We start from the raw sequence: 23,036 nt of genomic DNA, 5'->3' as shown, positions 1-23,036 counted from the left end.
AAGGTCGTACACTGTGTGTTTGCTTGAATGTTCATGTGGTCATGGTGCCTTTTCCTTCACCTCTGCAACAGTTTTCCCATTACCTGTCCCATCTCCCTGTTCTGCAGTAAAACCCTATCCTTATTCACCATGAGCATTACCTTTCTTGCCCTGACTCTTTTCCTCAGGCAAAAATGCCACAGGCAAGGAAAATGGAGAAGAAGCAGAGAAGAATAGGGGAATGTAGACTGAAATAATCAGACTGGGAGATTGCATGTTTAGTCGCTCAGTTGTGTCTGACTCTTTGGGAACCCATGGACTGTAGCCTGCCAGGCTCCTCTGTCCGTGGGGATTCTTCGGGCATGAATACTGGAGTGGGTTGCCATTTCCTTCTCCAGGGGATCTTCCCAACCCAGGGACAGAACCCACATCTCCTGTGTCTCCTGTATTGCAAGCTGAGCCATCAGGGAAGCCCTGGAGATTAGGAGCTGCTAAAAGACTCACAAAAGAATGAATGGATGCATAGGCTCTTTATGACCCCAGCCAAGCCAGCAAATATCCACATATAGAGTCAAATTCTATGAGAAAGAGCTCCATTCCGTGAATCTTTGGTCTATCACCTCTCAACCCAGAATTATCATAGACCCATATGAAAACTGAGCAACTTGTGCTGGGGGTTGCCCTACGTGGTGCAGTCATGTGGAAGGAATCAAGGGCTGGCCACTGTCAAACCTCTCCCTATACTCATCCCTTCTCCTTTTGCCTTAATCCCTCACAGGAATGACACAGTGTAAATCCTAGGGAATGAAGAGACAGGGGACAATGCCATCTTACTCTCGCACCCCCTGTATCTAAACACTCCCTTCATCCCAAAACATCTGCTCAACCACATCCCACTGTTTTCTCACCTAAACACTTTTCATGATTGCCATCATTGTTATAGACATTGTAAAGATGGTTTTGATTTCACCAGTGGCACCCCAAGGGCATTTTGCTTCTGTATTTATAAATGCACAGTTTTTAAAAATTATTTATTTTTCATTGGAGGATAATTGCTTTACAGTATTGTGTTGGTTTCTGCCATAGATCAGTATGAATCAACCATAGGTACATGCACATCCCCTCCCTCTTTAATCTCCCTCCCACCTCCCACCCCATCCCACCTCTCTTGGTTGTCACAGAGCATCACATGTGAGCTCCCTGTATCATAAAGCAAATTCCCACTGGCTATCTAAATTTACATATGGTAATGTACACATTTCAAAGCTACTCTCTCAATTCATCCCATCCTCTCCTTTCCCCACTGTGTCCCCAAGTCTGTTCTCTCTGTCTGTGCCTCCACTGATGCCCTGCAGATAGATTCATTAGTACCATCTTTCTAAATTCCATATATATGCATTAATATATGATAATAAATGCACAGTTTTAATGAGAGATGTATATGCATCAATAAAGTCTTTGAAAATGTGTTTTCCAAAGAGAAGTCCATTTAATTTTTGATTAATCTTTTTAAATATAGAACAGTTAAACTGTTTCCACTTTTTTTCTATTTCTCATTTAATGTTATTGAGACTTTTCATGGGGATTAATGTTTTTGTAAGTAAAATGCATGTTAACCATTTGATTAGTGGATCTGGTTTGGGTCCATATTAAAATTCACTAATTATAGCTTTTGTCGTTGAAAATTTTATTCTGTGGCCTTTATAATCCTTCCAAGTTTAATTTTTTCCTGGATCAAAGTTTGCAGATCTGAATTTTGTTAACAAGCTGTGAGTGTTCTGCCAGGTTTTAATAAATTATAAACTTTATGGGAGGTAGTTTTTTTAGCCACTCTCCTTTTTCTTACAATGACTGTTTTGAAATGCCATCAGGGTGAAGATGTCCTGCCACATCAGAGCAAGAGTACTTCATTAACTGCCTGATGCATGTGGACATCAAATAAATGTGATTTCCTTTAAGCCTACAAGAGTGCTGAGAGGCGAGTATTATTATCCCCTTTTATAGATGAGTGAACAGAGGCAAGGAGTAATGAGGTCACGCACCCAGTGTCACACACTGACTATGTGATGCACCTGGGAATTGAACACTCAACTTTTGAATGTCAAAAGCTTTTATTTATTTTTTTCTACCATATCACACTGTCTCTCTCTCCATTCATAATTGCAGTGTCCACTGGCTGCACACATACCCCATGACCCCTTTGGGGCTCTGGCTTCTTTCTTGTTCCCTCTCTCTCTCTCTCTCTTTCTCTCTCTCATATACCCACCCTGCTGACAAAGCACTCCAGACTGCCATCTGACTTCAGGCCTCAACCCACCCCAGGCAGTGTGACTCTTTCTCTTCCTCTTGAGTAGGCGGGTCCCACAGCCATCCCAGGAGACCCTCCTATTGGCAGCGCCTTGCAGGGCTCCTCGGTCCCCAAGATCTTATACCTGATGATCTGAGGTGGAGCTGGTGTAATAATAACAGAAATAAAGTGCACAGGAAAGGTAATGCAGTTGAATTATCCCCAAACCATCCCTCCCCTGGCCCCTGGAAAAGTCGTCTTCCACGAAACTGGTCCCTGGTGCCAGAAAGGTTGGGGACCATTGCCTTAGAAGATTCTCAAAGTGTCACTTCAGTGTGTGCCTTCGAGGTCCAGCTGGAAACCTGAATGACGTGGCTCTGGGGTGTGTGTGTGTGTGTGTGTGTGTGTGTGTGTGTGTGGGTGTGTGTGTGTGTGTATCCACCCCAGGCAGAGGAGCTGGCTGCTGCTCACAGTGACTCACGGGGGCTCGACTGTCAGGCTGGAGGGATCCATCAGCGAACAGTCTCATTTAGTCAGGAAGAGTGTGTCTTTTCAGTGGAATACATCCAGACGGTTTCCTTTTTTTTTTAAACAACAAATTATGGGGGGATGGGAAGGAAAGGAAATGGAGGGAAAGGGGGAGCGAGAGGGGCTTCTATTTTTAAAGCTTTGCCAGGCATTAGTTCTGTGGAAATTTCTGTGAGGAAGGAAGAAGGGACGAGGAGATGGGAGAGAGCAACGGATAGCTGACAGGAAGGGTAAGGTCTAGAACAGTGGTTTTTAAACACTCTTTAAGTAGCCGGAACATTTTTCCTCAAAGGTATCCTAGGAGGTACGCCAATATTTGAAGCAAATAAAAGGGGAGCTGTGTGAATTGACAGGAGAGTGGACATTTCCAGATCCCCACAGTGCACAGCGACCCCTGAGGCAGCTCTACAGAAAACAGGTTGAAGCCATTTGTTGAGCAGGATATAGGAAGAAGACCACATTTCCATGCATTCATTCGTTCATTCACTCATCCATCCATTCATTCAAATATTTACTGATGTATGCAAGTGCCACACAAGATCCTAGGGGACACTGTGGTGAATAAAATAGACCCTGGTTGCTATTTATGGTCTAGCAGGGGAGACAAACATTTGCAAAATAATCACATAGGCAAATGTAAAACTGCCGCTTTGAAGAAGACCTGGTGACTCATCAGGAGGCTGCCCTGAGAGTGCCATATGTGGGCTGAGGGCCGAAAGACAGGCATTAATTAGATGAGGTGGTTGTTGTTGTTGTTTAGTCACTAAGTTATGTCCAACTCTTTTGCGACATCATGGAATGTAGCCCATCAGTACATGAGATTTCCCAGGCAAGAATACTGGAGTGGGTTGCCATTTCCTTCTCCAGGGGGTCTTCTCAACCCAAGGATTGCATTGCAGGTGGGTTTTTTACCCCCTGGGAAGCAATTTGATGGGGGCATCTAGTGGCAGGAGATGGCCTGGGAAGAATTCCCTTGATGGAGATGTGGCAGAACACAATTACTGATGGTTTCAGATTGTTACATACAAATTCGTTACATACAAATATGTTTCCATTGCTGTAGGATGTTACCCTGTGTGAATATGTCACAACGTATTATTCATTCTACTGCTTATACAGATTTGTTCCTAGTTTGGGGTTACTATGAACATTCAAATGCATGTCTCCATAAGAAAGGTGGCCTCTTGAGGAGGAGGGACCAAAGGCTGCAGGGTCTCCCCACTGGCCTGGTGGGAGATCTAGACCCCCAGCAATCATCTTATCAGCCCATCTGACCCTCCTCCTTCAGGGGGCCCTCCAGTGTCCCACACGTGGGCCTTCCCATGTAGCCTCAGGCTTGATCAGAGTCAGAAGACTGCTTTCCAAATATGGCTCCAATGTTTAATAGTTAACTGCAATTCCAGACCTTGCAAGTCTTGAGTTTTAAACTGACCAAAAGATGGGACCAGAGGCTCTCATAAGAAGCCCCGTTAGGATTTTTCCCTCTCCCCACTCAAAGAATTTTCCTGAAATAAGTATGCCTGGACCTGGTTAACAGCTGTGTCTTCTTGTCAATTACTCCTAGTCTTGATTCCGCCGAACTTTAAGCCTTGGGCATTCCTGCTCTATTTTGGCAATTCCTGATTTGCTGGTCTAGCCCTGGATCTGATCAGTGGAAGAGAATTTCACTTTCATTTCACAGCCCGAGTTCTGGCCTCTTGTCCACACTATCCTGAAACCCCGCTGTATGACCCTACAGTGAATGCTGTGTGATCCTGGGTAGGTCATCCAAGCCCTCAGAACCTCTCAGTTTCCTTGTCTGTAAACTGGAGCCAGTAATTAACCCCTGGCCAACTTCAGCAGTTGTTAAGAGCTTGGTTCTTAGAGCTAGACTCCCTGTATTCAGATGCCCACTCTGACACTTACCAGCTCTCTTAACCTGACATTTACTAACTCTCTTAACCTGTTTAGGCTGCTATAACAGAATATCATAGACTGGGTGGCTTGTAAACAACAAACATTTACTTCTCAGAGTTATGGAAAGCTGAGAAGTCCAAGATCGAGGTACCAGTAGATTAGGTATTTGATGAGAGCCCACTCCCTGGTTCATAAAGATCCACTGATGAGATCCAGGGCTAGACCAGCAAATCAGGAATTGCCAAAATAGAGCAGGAATGCCCAAGGCTTAAAGTTCGGAGGAATCAAGACTAGGAGTAATTGACAAGAAGACACAGCTGTTAACCAGGTCCAGGCATACTTATTTCAGTATATATCTTCTCACTATGCCCTGACATGATGAAAAAAGGACAAAGGGGCTCTCTGGGGTCTCTTCTGTAAGGGCACTAATCGCATTCATGAAGGCTCCACCCTAACTCAATTCCCAAAGGCTTCATCTCCTATTACCATCACACTGGGGCTAGGATTTCAACATGAACTTTTGGGGGAAACAAACATTCAGTTTCTAGCACTAGCTGTAATGATATTTGTTTCTGTACATGGAACTGAACCTCTCAGTTCCTCAGTGTTTGTAGCTGCAAAGTGAATAGTACCTAACTCACTGGGTCATGGTGAGGATTACATGAGTTATACACAGAAAGCACTTGGAAAAGCACTTGGCGCATAGCAGATCACAAATAAGAACTAGATGATATTAATACTTTGGCTCACAGTATGATGGAAGGGTGAAAGGGGTTGACGGTGTCAGTGAGCCATGGATGCCACACAGTGTTTCCTGAAGTCCTAAGAAAATAAGTTGGTTCATAACCCCTAGGATAGGAGCACATAGTCTTTGAAGTCCAAAGAGTCTTGATTTGAATCCACTTTTCCGTGGCTGGGCAACCTTAAACAAGTTACCTTAGTGGGGGTTTTGTTGTCTGCCTAATAGGATTGATGGTGAAGATCATGGCATCCAGTGTCATCACTTCATGGCAAATAGATGATAAAAAAGTGGAAACTGTGACAGATTTTATTTTCTTGGGCTCCAAGATCGCTGCAGACAGTGACTGCAGTCACAAAATTAAAAGAAAAGATATGACAAAGCTAAATAGCATATTAAAAAGCAGAGACATCACTTTGCCAATAAAGGTCTTCTAGTCAAAGCTATGAATTTTCTAGGAGTCATGTATAGATGTGAGAGCTGGACCACAAAGAAGGCTGAGCACCCGAGAATTTACACTTTCAAATTGTGGTGCTGGAGAAGATTTTTGAGAGTCCCTTGGACGGCAAGGAGATCAAACCAGTCAATCCTAAAGGAAATCAGTCCTGAATATACACTGGAAGGACTGATGCTGAAGCTCCAATACTTTGGCCACCTGATGCCAAGAGCCGACTCACTGGAAAAGACCCTGATGCTGGGAAAGATTGAGGGCAGGAGAAGGGGGCGACAGAGGCGAGACGGTTGGATGGCATCTTTGACTCAATGGACATGAGTTTGAGCAGACTCTGGGAGACAGTGAAGGACAGGGAAGCCTGGCATGCTCTAGTACATGGGGTGGCAAAGAGTTTAACATGACTTAGTGAGTGAACAACAAAAACAACAAAGGTGACTTGGTTGCCACAAAGTGGGAACCAGGCTCATGTCAGTTTTCTGTCTTACCACGTGGCCCTGCTCTGGTGTAAGCAATGCCTGAGCCCATTATCAGAGTTTTTAGCATGAGGCTTGGCGATGTGCAGACAAGGTGGGGCTACAGGAATGTTTAGCCTCCAGCTCAGGATGTGAAACATGCAGGTGTAGTGACCGTTAGGCTGGGAGGCTCCTGACAGCAGCTGCTCTATCAGTGACATCACCGGTGCCTCGTTATGTGATCTGTCAGTGTCTGTCTCTGAGTGCAAGGCACTTACTGCTCTTTCCAGGGAAGGATGTTCATAAGCAATTAATAATCACTAATACTGACCTGACTGAATCATCATTGGGGTCTATAGCTATTACAATTCTTCAGCAGAAACACACCAGAAATAAGAAGGAGAAGATAAAGGATGGCATGGCTTTGTGAGCATATCCCACTGGGGAAATTGAGGCAAACCCTGAGAAGTCTGTAACCATCACAGCATCTGGGGCCCATCTGTAGGGTTCCAGCCTGGCTCCTCAAAGCCTGAGGTCTCTGGAAGTGTGACCCAAAGCCCTTGTGTACTCCATCTCTACCCAAACTTCATTCAGAGCAGCTCTATTTTAGTCTGCTTTATGTGTTGGGATTTCACAAATTTCATTTGAAAATTAAGTTCTGCGGATAAAAATGTTAAACACAGAAATCAGGTTTTTGTTGGATGCTAATTTATTTTATTTCCCACTTTGGATTTTCCTGTTCCATGCGAGGGTCATTTAAAAGTATGCAAACACAAAAAGCAGTAGTGATGCTTCCTTGTGTTTTCATATCACGTACCACTTTGCAGTGCCATTAATCATGTTTCTTATCTGATTCTCACAATAGCTCAGCAAGATACTCAGAGCAAGACTTATTTCTCATTTGCAGGTGAGGAGAATGGGATTAAGGGCTCTGGAAGTTTCCCAGGGAAATGAAAATCTGTTTGGGAACAGAGTCTATCAGACCCAGGCTGGTGATGTCAGTGATTCTAATCACAGAGCCAGCAATTTTTTGGTGCTTACTTTTGTCAGTTCCTAGGCTAAGAACTCTAGATATTCACTTTCTTGTTCTCACAATGACCCTAGGAGGCATGTAATATTATCAGTAAATTGAGGTTGTGCATCATTAAGCAACTTGCTAAGGGTCACATTGCTAACAGTTTATGCATTGAACTTGAATCTAATCATGAGAAAGTAATTAAACAAATCCAAATTAAGGGATAGTCTGCAAGTAAACAACTGGCCTGGACTCTTCACTCTTCAAAAATGTCAATATGCTGAATGATAGACAAAGGTGGGGGAGCTGGATTTGAAAAAAAATCAGCTTAAAGAATTAAGGGGACAATCGAGGTTATTAGCTTTTAGCATGTATCAATTCTAATTTCTGGTGTGATAACTGTATTGTACTTACATAGGGGAATATGCTTGTACTTAGGAAGTTCATAAAGAAATATTTATGGGTCTGCAACTTACTCTCAAATGGCTTACAGAAATTTTTTGATAGCTAGCTTGCTGAATAAGATGGTTAGATGGCCTTACTGATTCAGTGGACATGAGTTTGAGCAAACTCCAGGAGATGGTGAAGGACAGGGAAGCCTGGTGTGCTGCAGTCCATGGGGATGCAAAGAGTCAGACACAGCCTAGTGACTGAGCAAGAGCAGCTTGCTGGAGATAGATGTAGAGACAGATAAATCTAGATAGATTGTGTGTATATGTGTGCGTGTGTGTGTCTACCTATCTGCCATATCTATCAGTTCACTTCAGTCACTCAGTCGTGTCCGACTCTTGGCGACCCCATGGACTGCAGCACGCCAGGTTTCCTTGTCCATCACCAACTCCCAGAGCTTACTCAAACTCATGTCCATCAAGTCGGTGATGCCATCCAACCATCTCGTCCTCTGTCGGCCCCTTCTCCTCCTGCCTTCAATCTTTCCCAGCATCAGGGTCTTTTCCAATGAGTCAGCTCTTTGCATCAGGTGGCCAAAGTATTGGAGTTCAAAGTTGGGGAAAACTTTTTTTAAAGACAAAGAAGACCTGTGGAGCTCCTGTTGCTGGATTCCAGGGCTTGCTCTCTAGAACAGCCACAGAAACTGGTTTCCTGAAGGCCGATGATGGACATGCATAAGGCAGAATGGGACAGGAGAGCCCTCCAGTGTACCCAGTCCTGCCTACACCAGGCCTACGTTCTGCTTCCTAAACCTGCATTCCACCTTCCCACTAAGCACTGTGCTTCCCAGGGTTTGTCCCTGACAGTCCCCAGAAGGGGATCTTGCAGGTTGACAGAGGAGCCCAGACTCTGACGTTTGCATACTGCCCAGACAGTTATATATCATTCACAGCTCATTAACCTGAGCTAAAAAAAGGACTCAGCATAGTCAGCTGCTAATCCTCAGGACACTGATTTGGTTCAGGTTATACAACCTGCTTTGCCACTCCCATTCTCAATTTCCCCTACTTCTTTCTCAGAGAAGGGTATAGACACACAAACCTATCATGGTTGTCTTTAATGTTTCCTCCTTGTGCATGGCAGGGGCAAAGTATTTGGAGAGGGAAGAGAATAGTAATCATGGTCAAAGTAAAGTCTCAGGACTATTTGTAGACTTCCACTTCCTGTCTCTTGATCCATCCTCCTCCCATCCCCATAAGCATAAAATATGAAGGGCTGATTCTAATGGCAGCATATCTTTACAAAGCATCTGGTTTTGAAGATCCCATGGCACTTTACAGATGGTTTCTGGAAAACCTAATTAAGCCTCACAGCGTGTCTGTGAAGGAAGAGGTTTTGATCTAAATCTACCCTGAAGATGGCACAGAACAAGAAGGATGGAAATTATAGCGGAAGGAATTCAAGCTGGAAGAGAGGTAGAATTACCAGATGGTGTGGACATAAAATAGATTTCCATGGCAGCTGATACATCTTTTTCCAAAATATTTTTAAAATAGGAGAGCACTCCTTATACTGGACATAGGCCACTTTACATATCCTGCTCAACCCAGAACTCCATATAAGGCTGAATTCCCTCCACCACACCTAATTTCAGGTGTGTACATATAAGTCAGCCTAATCGTTTAGTGGACTACCCTGGGCACAGTGATTGGTTTAGGAATAGGTTACATGACCTAGATCATCTAAGGAGGTCTTCTTAAGGATTTTATGTAAGTTTTGGAGGAAGGCACCATCTTAGTCTGAATTCATGAATTGTAACTCCAGGCTGTTGAATACCATCTTGCTTCCACATGAAGAGGCCTGTGTCATGATGTAGCCAGACTCAGCTACATGGATCAAGGATGGAATTTGAAATCAGATTGTACCTGCCATTTTATTTAGCTTCCTGTGTCTCTAATACATATGAGACATTAAAGAAACTTGAAGAAACTTTTTGCATAATCTGAATTATTTGGAAAGATGAGTTAGCACTTTTTCCAGCTTTGTACCTGCCATTTAAATCATTTGAATCAGCCTATGAATACCATGGAAATTGGAAAATTTTTACTGGTATTAAGTTTTCAAGATTAATTGAAATTGCTAATTAGGTACCTGTGGTTTTAGCCATGCTGCACCCAGTTCCATTCATTTTGGCTTGCCTGATGTGGGGCTAATGGACTTTTTATTTTGCTTGATACAGTTTCAGTTGGCTTTTTGTCACAACCAAGAGTGCTAACTGATATAGCTCCATTTCCCTCATTTCCAAGTCCCATCCCGTCACATCCACAGATCCATACCACTTGTCTCAAATGGCTTTGGGGACTTCCTGCTTGGAACTGAGGAACCGGCAGGGAGAGGGTAGAACTACTAAGTGATTCCTAGTACTCTCCTTGGCATTTTATGATGGGCAAAGCATAGCATCATTTGCCTAGATGAGACCATAGACAGCACCTGACCAGCATAACCACTCAAGGAGCCCTCTCCACTTTGCTACCATCTGGGCACTTAGCCATGATCTCAGTAATGAATATCCCTTCTCACTGAGACTGCCCTTTTCACTTTGGGGGCAGCTCCAGTCATTAGACAGTTCTCTGTTAAGGTGAACGCAGATATATTTGTCAGTTATTTCCAGCCACTGGTCTTGCTTTCTTGGGTGACAGAATAACTTATCCCTTTGCATCATGATAACCTTCAGGTACTTATGGGCAACCCATCTAGCTTCCTAATCCTACCTATGTATCCTAGCCATTTTTCATGTCCTGTGATTTCAAGTGCCTTCTCACATCACACTTTTATTAACTCCCTTCTGGAAGTATAAGCTTTAAAAGCTTTATCTTGTACCCATGAGGTATTAAGCTGACAAGAGAGGTCTATAGGAAGTTCTTACTTCACTTTTCTGGATTTCACACTTCAGTGAATGTAGCCCAAGACCAAGTTAGCATCACCAAGGGATAGGAAGGGAGAAGAGAGGGAAAGACTTCTTAAAAATAAAAATGTAACTGGTTCAATGCCTGGGTCAGAAAGATCCCCTGGAGTAGGAAATGGCAACCCACTTCAGTATTCTTGCCTGGAAAATCCCATGGACAGAGGAGACTGGAGAGCTTCAGTCCATGGGTTGCAAAGAGTCAGATGTGACTAAACATGTATGCATAATAGATTATAATGAATTTGTAATATATTAGGAGTGGCTGAGAGGAGATACCCCATGTCCAAGGTGAGGAACGGCAGCCACGAGGTGATACCCCACATCCAAGGTAAGGAGCAGCGGCTGCACTTTGCTGGAGCAGCCGTGAAGAGATACCCCACGTCCAAGGTAAGAGAAACCCAAGCAAGATGGTAGGCACTGAGAGAGGGCATCGGAGGGCAGACAGACTGAAACCACAATCACAGACAACTAGCTAATCTGATCACATGGACCACAGCCTTGTCTAACTCAGTGAAACTAAGCCATGCTGGGTGGGGCCACCTAAGACGGTCAGGTCATGGTGGAGAGGTCTGACAGAATGGGGTCATCTGGAGAAAGGAATGGAAAACACTTCAGTATTCTTGCCTTGAGAACCCCATGAACAATATGAAAAGGCAAAATGATAGGACACTGAAAGATGAACTCCCCAGGTTGGTAGGTGCCCAATATGCTACTGGAGATCAGTGGAGAAATAACTCCAGAAAGAATGAAGAGATGGAGCCAAAGCAAAAACAACACCCACTTGTGGATGGGACTGGTGATAGAAGCAAGGTCTCATGCTGTAAAGAGCAATATTGCATAGGAACCTGGAATGTTAGGTCCATGAATCAAAGCAAACTGGAAGTGGTCAAACAGGAGATGGCAAGAGTGAATGTTGACATTCTAGGAATCAGCAAACTAAAATGGATTGGAATGGGTAAATTTAACTCAGATTACCATTATATCTACTACTGTGTGCAGGAATCCCTTAGAAGAAATGGAGTAGCCTTCATAGTCAACAAAAGAGTCCAAAATGCAGTACTTGGAGCAATCTCAAAAATGACAGACTGATCTCTGTTTGTTTCCAAAGCAAACCATTCAATATCATGGTAATCCAAGTCTATGCCCCGACCAGTAATGCTGAAGAAACTGAAGTTGAATGGTTCTATGAAGACCTACAAGACCTTTTAAAACTAACACCCAAAAAAGATGTTCTTTTCATTATAGGGGAATGGAATGCAAAAGTAGGAAGTCAAGAAACACCTGGAGTAACAGGCAAATTTGGCCTTGGAGGACAGAATGAAACAGGGCAAAGGCTAATAGAGTTTTGACAAGAGAACACACTGGTCATAGCAAACACCCTCTTCCAACAACACAAGAGAAGACTCCACACATGGACATCACCAGATGGTCAACACCAAAATCAGATTGATTATATTCTTTGCAGCCAAAGATGAAGAAGCTCTATACAGTCAGCAAAAACAAGGCCAGGAGCTGACTGTGGCTCAGATCATGAAGTCCTTATTGCCAAATTCAGACTTAAATTGCAGAAAGTGGGGAAAACCATGAAACCATTCAGGTATGACCTAAATCAAATCCCTTACGATGATACAGTGAAAGTGAGAAATAGATTTAAGGGCCTAGATCTCATAGACAGAGAGCCTGATGAGCTATGGACAAAGGTTTGTGACATTGTACAGGAGACAGTGATCAAGACCATCCCCATGGAAAAGAAATGCAGAAAATCAAAATGGCTGTCTGAGGAGGCCTTACAAATAGCTGTGAAGAGAAGAGAAGCGAAAAGCAAAGGAGAAAAGGAAAGATACACCCATTTGAATGCAGAGTTCCAAAGAATAGCAAGGAGAGATAAGAAAGCCTTCCTCAGCAATCAATGCAAAGAAATAGAGGAAAACAACAGAATGGGAAAGACTGGAGATCTCTTCAAGAAAATTAGAGATACCAAGGGAACATTTCATGCAAAGATGGGCTCAATAAAGGACAGAAATGGTAGGGACCTAACAGAAGCAGAAGATATTAAGAAGAGGTGGCAAGAATACACAGAAGAACTGTACAAAAAAGATATTCACGACCCAGATAATAACGATGGTGTGATCACTCACCTACAGCCAGACATCCTGGAATGTGAAGTCAAGTGGGCCTTAGGAAGCATCACCATGAACAAAGCTAGTGGAGGTGATGGAATTCCAGTAGAGCTAATTCAAATTCTGAAAGATGATGCTGTGAAGGTGCTGCACTCAATATACCAGCAAATTTGGAAAACTCAGCAGTGGCCACAGGACTGGAAAAGGCCAGTTTTCATTCCAATCCCAAAGAAAGACAACGCCAAAGAGTGTCCAAACTACCTCACAATTGCACTCATCTCACACACTAGTAAAGTAATGCTCAAAATTCTCCAAACCAGGCCTCAGCAATACATGAACCGTGAACTTCCAGATGTTCAAGCTGGTTTTAGAAAAGGCAGAGGAGCCAGAGATCAAATTGACAACATCTACTGGATCATCGAAAAAGCAAGAGAATTTCAGAAAAACATTTACATCTGCTTTATTGACTATGCCAAAGCCTTCGACTGTGTGGATCACAATAAACTGTGGAAAATTCTGAAAGAAATGGGAATACCAGACCACCTGACCTGCCTCTTGAGAAACCTATATGCAGGTCAGGAAGCAATACTTAGAACTGGACATGGAACAACAGACTGGTTCCAAATAGGAAAAGGAGTACATCAAGGCTGTATATTGTCACCTTGCTTATTTAAATTATATGCAGAGTACATCATGAGAAACGCTGGGCTGGAAGAAGCACAAGCTGGAATCAAGATTGCCGGGAGAAATATCAACCTCAGATATGCAGATGACACCACATTTATGGCAGAAAGTGGAGAAGAACTAAAGAGCCTCTTGATGAAAGTGACAGAGGAGAGTGAAAAAGTTGGCTTAAAGCTCAACATTCAGAAAACTAAGATCATGGCATCTGGTCCCATCACTTCATGGCAAATAGATGGGGAAACAGTGGAAACAGTGTCAGACTTTATTTTTCTGGGCTCCAAATTCACTGCAGATGGTGACTGCAGCCATGAAATTAAAAGACACTTACTCCTTGGAAGGAAAGTTATGAGCAACCTAGACAGCATATTAAAAAGCAGAGAAATTACTTTGTCAACAAAGGTCCATCTAGTCAAGGCTATGGTTTTTCCAGTAGTCATGTATGGATGTGAGAGTTGGACCGTGAAGAAAGTTGAGCACTGAAGAATTGATGCTTTTGAACTGTGGTGTTGGAGAAGACTCTTGAGAGTCCCTTGGACTGCAAGGAGATCAAACCAGTCCCTCCAAAAGGAGATCAGTCCTGGGTGTTCATTGGAAGGACTGATGTTGAAGCTGAAACTCCAATACTTTGGCCACCTGATGCCAAGAACTGACTCATTAGAAAAGACCCTGATGCTGGGAAAGATTGAGGGCAGAAGAAAAGGGGAAAACAGAGGATGAGATGGTTGGATGGCATCACCGACTCAATGGACATGAGTTTGGGTAAGCTCCAGGAGTTGGTGATGGACAGGGAGGCCTGGCGTGCTGCGGTTCATGGGGCCACAAAGAGTCAGACACGACTAAGCGACTCAACTGAACTGAAGGAAGGAAAATGCTTCCTGTAGCCCAAACACCTAGAGATAACTACTGCTAACACTTTATCATCTCTCTTCTAATCTTTTTCTTCTAAAAATTTAATTTAAAATAAAATTTGAAATCAAACCCTGGATACTTATTAGTTTCAGGATTATAGCCCATGTCACTAATTAATCCACAATAATATTATTTGGTAATGATTTCATAATAATCCATACCGTGGCTGAACTTCCAGTGTTTTTCATGTCCTAGAACAATTTTTCTCACATTTTTGTTTTAATAAACAACTATATGATAAGCATTTTTAGTAGAGTTTTCTAAAAGTAAGATTAAGAGACAGTAGGGTATGGACATTTGTAAGATTCTTGCTTCTTCCTGGCAAATTCCATTCCAGAAACATCCTCTCCATTTATTTTTCTACCCATATAAAGTACTTGCCTTACCACATTCTGCTTAGCATTACTTATAATTTCTTAAATTGTGATGAGTTTATTGGGAGTAAATAGTATCTAACTGTGGTTTTAAGTTGCATCCTTTGATTATCTGTAAAGTTGACTCTTTTAGGTTTAATGAAATAACTTTTAAGTGGAGTAAAACTGGTTCCTCTTTTGTGACTTTCCCATTGTTTTAGAGGCAAATGGTATCTAATTGCTTTTTAGAGTTGTAATCCCTTGATTAGTAAAGCTGGACATTTTTAGGCTGACTAAAATGGTTTTTAAGTGGAGTAACATCAGTTCCTTTGTAACTTCTTTCATTATTTTATGCCTAGTGTGTTACTTTTATAAATAGGAAAAAAATACTGATATAAAACTTTAAAACTTACAGCCTCCCTATGCCTGACTGTAAGGTGGCTGTAGCTACTTCACAGGTGGCTTACGAGGAGCAATGGCAGGTGACAGGAGGCGGCCCTTGAAGACTTCAAAAGGAAACATAAGTGAGGGCTGCCAGCTTCCCCTTTCTGACTGTCTCTAACTCTCCATTCCTTTCATTTTCATTCACTGCTGTTATACGTGATCCCTGGATATGGAAAGGATATAGAGGCATCCAGGGTTTCTCAGGGTTGTAGAGGGAGCATAGATTTTTCAGGACTTCTGAAGGCTGATGTGAATATTGTATGAAACACATCAAAGATATCTGATTCCCCTGCCATTTAAATGATTTGAATCAGCCAGTAAATACCATTAATTAAGGATCCTCTCTAGGCTGAGCCTTGAAATAAGCATTATGGGAGGCACTTAGGGTTCAGGCAATAACAGAGAAAGGGAAGTCATTGCAGAGAGAGGAGACGATGGGGCTGGAAACTGCAATTAGGAGAGTCATTGACTCTACCCCTCCCACATCCCAGGCTTCGTTTCTCAGTGGCAAATGAAACAGGGACTATAAGAAAACTAGTCCACACAGGGAACTATATTCAATATCCTGTGATAAATCACAATGGAAGAGAATATGAAAAAGTATGTATAACAGAGTCACTGCTTCACAGCGGTAATGAACACAACATTGTAATTCAACTTTACTTCAATAACAAATAAATTCAGAAAAGAGAGAACTGGGGACTTCCCTGGTGGTCCAGTGGTTAAGACTGCGCTCCCAATGCAGAGGGCCCGGGGTTCAATCCCTGATCAGGGAACCAACATCCCACATACCACAACTAAGCCCTTGAGCTACAACTAGAGACGCCCACAAATGGAAATGAAGACCCAGTGCAGCCAAAATAAAAGAGAGAGAGAGAGAGAGAGAGAGAGAGAACTAGTCTGTATTATAGTTGTGTGTTGTAATCACAAGATAACTATTTGGAAACACTTAAATTAGATCTCTAGTTCACACCTTATGCCAAAATAAATGCTTTCTAAGAATTTATGATGCTTTTTAAGGCCCACTTGACTTCACATTCCAGGATGTCTGGCTGTAGGTGAGTGATCACACCATCGTTATTATCTGGGTCGTGAATATCTTTTTTGTACAGTTCTTCTGTGTATTCTTGCCACCTCTTCTTAATATCTTCTGCTTCTGTTAGGTCCCTACCATTTCTGTCCTTTATTGAGCCCATCTTTGCATGAAATGTTCCCTTGGTATCTCTAATTTTCTTGAAGAGATCTCCAGTCTTTCCCATTCTGTTGTTTTCCTCTATTTCTTTGCATTGATTGCTGAGGAAGGCTTTCTTATCTCTCCTTGCTATTCTTTGGAACTCTGCATTCAAATGGGTGTATCTTTCCTTTTCTCCTTTGCTTTTCGCTTCTCTTCTCTTCACAGCTATTTGTAAGGCCTCCTCAGACAGCCATTTTGATTTTCTGCATTTCTTTTCCATGGGGATGGTCTGATCACTGTCTCCTGTACAATGTCATGAACCTCCGTCCATAGCTCATCAGGCTCTCTGTCTATGAGATCTAGGCCCTTAAATCTATTTCTCACTTTCACTGTATCATCGTAAGGGATTTGATTTAGGTCATACCTGAATGGTTTAGTGGTTTTCCCCACTTTCTGCAATTTAAGTCTGAATTTGGCAATAAGGAGTTCATGATCTGAGCCACAGTCAGTTCCCTGTCTTATTTTTGCTGACTGTATAGAGCTTCTTCATCTTTGGCTGCAAAGAATATAATCAATCTGATTTCAGCGTTGACCATCAGTATAGAAAGTATCTAAAACTAAATATAAGAAAGGTTAACACCCCCAAAAGATGAGGGGGGAAGTTCAAGTAAATTCACAAAACAAGAAACACAAGTGGCCACTAAACATAGGAAGAAATGTTAAACTACTCTTATAAAAAAGAAAAAGGCACATAAAAACGATTGTAACGGACCATTTTTCACTCATGAAATTGGCAAAGATTGTAATCCCCAGAATTGAGAAAGGTAAAGAGAAGAAGGTTCTCTGTTTCCTGCTGGTTGGAATGTACATTGGTATAATTTTTCTAGGGAACAGAGAGCAAGTTTGCCTACTCTTCAACTCAGCAATTCCACTTTTAGGAATTTACCATCAGGAAACATTGAGTTCTGCAGAAAGGTTTGACTATGAGACTGTTCATTATAATTTATTCTATCATGATTAAAATCAGAGGTGACCTCAGGAGGGTCATTCATGTAATGGACTACAGTGATATCATTAAGAATGAGTCTATTAAATATATATTTAGACATGGAAAAGTGTTCAAGATGTTAAGTAAAATGTGCAGATTGCAAAACAATAACTTTGATGGGATTGTATTTTGCTTTAAGATATTATATCTATGCATGTAAGTGTCCTTAAAACATTAATAGTGGTTATCTCCGAGTGATGGGATTGCAGGTAAGTTTTACTTTCTTTTTTAATATTTCTATATGTTTTATTGTGGCTCAGCTGGTAAAGAAGAATCTGCTCGCAATGCGGGAGACTAGGGTTTGATCCCTGGGTTGGCAAGATCCCCTGGAGAAGGGAAAGGCAGCCCACTCCAGTATTCTGGCCTGGAGAATTCCATGGACTGTGTAGTCCGTGGGGTCCGACAGGACTGAGCGACTTTCACTTCTCTTCTTCATGACCTTTTTAGAATGAGCGTGGATTGCTTTTCTTAATAAGAAAACATAAAGCTCTTCTCCTGTTGGGGTGGGTAAAAAGTGAGTCATTACAGTTCCCCTGGGCCAGAAGGGACTGGAAAATGATCCTGTCTGTTTCTCTTCCTCAAGAAGGCCTATTTGATCAGCATCACCTGAGCCCTCAGGAACAGGACAAATCCCCGGGGAGGCGATTTCCGCCTCCAATCCCTTTCTATCCTCGGTTTAGACACAGTCACCCGGTCCACATAAGCCCCCTGCTCAATGTTTTCGCTTTTCCTGGGAAACAAAGCTCTTTGCATGCTCTGACCCACCGCCCCCCCTCCCCCCCAGTTGGAGGCCAAGTCACCGGAGTCTCAGACACAGGTGTCTGGGGTGACACAGCGCGACACGATGCCTCCGGAATAAGGGCAGCCCTTCCGCCTTCCAGGCTGTGAAATGTCAGGCGTGATTGGAAAGGTCACTGGTCCTGACAGCTCTCTGTGCTTCCCAGAGAGCAGCCTTCCTGCTGGGAACGTTCTTAATTGTGCTTCCTGTTGTGGGGAGGGGGGAGATCCCTGCCTGCTCACTCACTCTCCCTTACAATAAACGAGGCCCTAGCCTCTCCTAGTCCTCCTGGAATGCGGGGGTAGGGGGGGATGCCAAGGATTGCAAAACCTAGCAAACACAGAGGAGCTCTCTATTCAAAAGAAACAAGTGAATTTCTAGGAAGGGATTGCATTGTGGAAGAAGGAAAAACTACATCTTTGGAGAAAAGAAATATGCAGCCTTAGGGTGTGTGTAGAAGTGAAGGAAGAGACAGGTCAGAGAAGAGAAAAGAAGAAACACACCAAAGTGGTGCAAAGAACTGAAACCAGTGCACAAAGCTACAAATACAGACTCTGAAGACTGAAGCGGTCTGCCCTGGAATCTGTATTATACATGCACCCAGGGGACCCAGGCTGTCTCTGCCCCCTGCATCACAGAGGGAACATGTTTGAGGGATTGGATACATCAGAGGAATCTAAGGGGTAGAAAGTGAAGGATGTGATGAGGTGGGGAGAGGAAGAATTGTCCATAACAAAGGAAAGGGATGTAGTTATATAACCCTCTAGTTTCTAGAGCCCAAGTTTGGCCAGAAGTGGCTTCTGACCCCACCGGATGTGAGTGCTCCCTGAAGCTATAAATCTCTGGTTGTTATCTTTATAGAGGACCTGCACTCCAGTGAAACGTTGGCTGGACAACTGCCCTATAGCAGAGCTTCCAACATGGAGGATCCTGTTTAAAAGCAGATTCTGATTCAGTAGTTCTGGGGTGGGGCTTGAGACTCTGATTTCTAGCAAGCTACCAAGTCGCTTCTGGAACACCCTGGGTAGCAAGTCCCTAGAGGGCAGTGGCTCTCAATCCAGGTGGCCCAGTGCAATCAACTGATGAGGTTTGGGAAACAGATATATCTGAGCTGCACTTCCAGAGATTAGGATGGAATTGATGTGAGGCATCACCAATTCAGGGCTTCCCATGTGGCTCAGACGGTAAAGCATCTGCCTGCGATGCAGGAAACCCAGGTTTGATCCCTGGGTTGGGAAGATCCACCGGAGAAGGGAATGGCTACTCACTCCAGTATTCTTGTCTGGAGAACCCACGGACAGAGTAGGCCTGGTGGGCTGTAGCACATGGGGTTGCAAAATGTCAGACACGACTGAGCAACTAACACACAGGTCATCAGTTCAATCCCAGAATTGTGCTGTTTCCTGTGGTAACATCCACCAACCAGTTCATGTCAGCCCCATGAAGGCTGACATCCATTGCTTAGGGCACCCATGGAAGGTCACGGAGCTGGGTAGGGGCCTACAGGGGGCAGCTGGGTAGTATTCCCTCTTCTTCAGTAAGTGCCAATTAGGCAGATGAATATGGAAATCCTGGATGGACACTGGAAAGTTCAGATATAGACTCAGACCCCTGGGCTCAAATATGGCTTCAATTATATTCTACATTTGAGAATAGTAATTACAATTATCATAATAATTGTTATAAAAAGCATTTTAAGGTTGACAAAATTCTTTCCCATACATTATAGTACTTGATCGTCAAAACATCTCTGTGAAGTAAGGCAGATATTACAGGCATTTTAAAGAAGGGACAACTGAGGATTAGCTTTAATACTGAGAGTCAGGTATCAGGTTCCATCTCGGACCTGTGGAGTCAGAGATTGCATTTTAACAGGGTCTTCAGGCAACTCATGTGCACATTAACCTCTGAGGAACACTGAACACCACCTGCCCCCAATCCCCTGGGCACCTGGGAAGTTAAAGCAGAGGTTCTTAGGTCACTGGAGGGTCTTTTAAAAATGCAGTCTTGGCTCTTGTGAATATGATCTAATTATTCTGGGTCTTGGAATGAAGTCTGAACTAGGAAATATGTTTGAGAGCATTTAGTTTGGTCTTTGGCAAAACATGGATGTGGAAAACCACTTCCATTCAAGCCACCTGTAGTGCTTGTGAGACAGGCAGATTCCTGGGCCACATCTCAGACCTCCTGAATCAGGAATCTGCATTTCAGCTGGTTCCCTGGATGGCTGTTAGACGTAAGCTGAAAATCACTACCTTGTATCTGTGGGAGAGACGTAGCATCAATATTAAATTGTTATTTTAGGAAGTAGACAGCCTTTTTATTCCTGCTTGCATGCTTGCATGCTCAGTCGCTCAGTCGTGTCCAACTCTTTGTGACCCCATGGGCTGTAGCCCTCCAGGATCCTCTGTCCATGGAATTTTCCAAGCAGAAATACTGGAGTGGGTTGCCATTTCTTACTCCAGAGAATCTTCCCAACCCAGGGATTGAACCTGTGTCTCCTGCATTTTCTGCACTGGCAGGTGGATTCTTTACCACTGAGCCTCCAGGGAAGCCCTGCTTGATCAGATCTAAATTATCCATGTTAATATGATGCCTTGATTTATGGAGGGTGTTTTCCCTTCATTGCCTGCAAAGTGTGGGCAGGGAAGAGAGGACCACACCGCTCTTTGTACATTGCTTTTGTGCAATATATGGGGCTTTGGACAAGTGGAAAATAAGACACTACCAGCTGAAATGAGGTTTCAGGGATTATCAGTGGGTTTTAGTATCTCTATTTTTGTTCCATTAGTTGACAGCATTATTTCCCCATTTTTGTAGATATTTCTAAGGTAGTGGTACTATTATGTGTGCATTTAGCTTTCATTAGGTCTTGTCAAGGAAGTGCAGCAGGGGGTTTGGCTCTAAAACATCAAATCCAATTCCTGTGGTCACTGAACCCCTTCTCCTCCCATGAGGAACTGCTGGGGCTCTGATGTACATCAGCTTCCTGTTTCTTTTAAAGTAAACTCTTTTTACACTTCTCCACAGGCAGTTAAATAAAGAATATAACCAGGTCGTGTGGGGATGGTGTGAAGGAGATGAATGGAAGAGTGGACATACTGCCCCTCCAAAGAATACTGAAATTCCACAGTAGTTTGTGGTGCTGGAAGAGAACAAGCGGAATATATCAACCATTGCTCCAGCTGTCTACACTGAGTAGGTAAAGAAAGCACACATTAAAATTACCAAAAAAAACTATAAATTTTTGATGAAAGGAATTAAAGAAAGCACAAATAAATAGGAAGACATTCTATGTTCATAGATTGGAATGCTTAATATTGTTAAAATGTCCGTTCTATCCAAAGAAATCTACGGGGCCAATGCAATCTCTATCAAAACCCCAATGGCATTTTTTACAGAAACAGGAGATACAATTTTAAAATTCATATGGAACCACAAAAGACCCTAACTATTTAAAGCAATCGAGAAAAAGAACAAAGCTAGAGGTATCACATTGTGATTTCAAAGTATATTGAAAAGCTACAGTAAGTAAAACAGTATGGTACTAGCATAAAAGCAGACATATAGGCCAATGGAACAGGTTGGAGAGCCCCAAAATAACTCATGTATATATGGCCAGCTGATCGTTGGCAAGGGTGCCAAGAATGCACAAGGGAGAAAGGATAATCTCTACAACAAACAACATCACAAAAACTGGATATCCACATGCAAAAAGAAAGAAGGAAATTGAACATTTATTTTATGTTATACACAAAAATCAACTCAAAATGGTTTAAAGATTTAAATATCAGGCTTGAAACTATAACATTTTTAGAAGAAAACATATGGGAAAAACTTCATGATATTGGGCTTGGCAATAATTTCTTGGATATGAAACCAAAAGTATAGTTAACAAAAGCAAAATTAGGCAAATGGGATTACATCAAACTCCAAAGCTTCAGCAGAGCAAAGGAAACAATCAATAGAGTAAAAGGCAATCTATGAAATGGGAAAAAAGTATTTGCAAACCGAAGTCCTGAAGAAAAGGTTAATATCCAAAATATATAAGGAACTCCTACAACTCAACAGCAAAAAGAAAAAATAAATAAATAAATCTTTGATTTTAAAAGTGGGTAAAGGATTTAGATAGACATCTTTTTCCAAAGAGGACATACAAATGGCTGACAGGTATATAAAAAGGTGCTCAATATCACCAATATCAGGAAAATACAAATCAAAACCACAATATCACCTTACATCTATTAGGATGGTTATTATTTAAAAAAAAACAAAAGATAAGTTTTAAGGATATGGAAAAATTGGAATCTTTTTGCACTATTGGTCAGAATGTAAACTGGTGCAGTCCTATGGAAAACAGTATGGAATTTCCTCAATAAAGTAAAAGTAGAACTACCATATGATTCAGGGATCCCACCTCTGATATATATCCAAAAGAAATGAAATCTGGATCTTAAAGAGATTTCTGCACTCACATATTAACTGCAGCATCAATCACAATAGCTAAGATATGGAAACAACCTAAACATCCAAAAATGGATGAATGGATAAAGAAGATGTGGCTTATACATAAAATGCAATATTATTCAGCCTTTAGAAAGAAGTAAATCCTGCCACATATGAGAATATGGATGAACTTGGAGAACATTGAAAGTGAAAGTGAAAATCGCTTAGTTGTGTCTGAGTCTTTGCGACCCCATGGACTATACAATCCATGGAATTCTCCAGGCCAGAATACTGGAGTGGGTAGCCTTTCCCTTCTCCAGAGGATCTTCTCAACCCAGGGACCGAACCCAGGTCTCCTGCATTGCAGGTGGATTC

At 42.5% G+C, this 23,036-nt stretch overlaps 1 protein-coding gene and 1 non-coding gene across 2 annotated transcripts in view; one reads left to right on the top strand and one right to left on the bottom strand.

Moving 5' to 3' along the window:
- Nucleotides 1–23,036, bottom strand: part of MARCHF4 (membrane associated ring-CH-type finger 4) — a 114,707-nt gene that overhangs the window by 48,343 nt on the left and 43,328 nt on the right. The gene's annotated exons all lie outside the window — the stretch shown is intronic.
- Nucleotides 19,382–19,453, top strand: TRNAR-GCG (transfer RNA arginine (anticodon GCG)). The gene has a single exon. It is a non-coding gene; the product is annotated as a tRNA-Arg (tRNA).

Source organism: Dama dama, chromosome 8 (assembly GCF_033118175.1).
Source record: "Dama dama isolate Ldn47 chromosome 8, ASM3311817v1, whole genome shotgun sequence".
NCBI classification, from domain to species: domain Eukaryota; kingdom Metazoa; phylum Chordata; class Mammalia; order Artiodactyla; family Cervidae; genus Dama; species Dama dama.
Note: the sequence above shows the minus strand (reverse complement) of the source record. Positions and strands in the feature narration are given on the sequence as shown.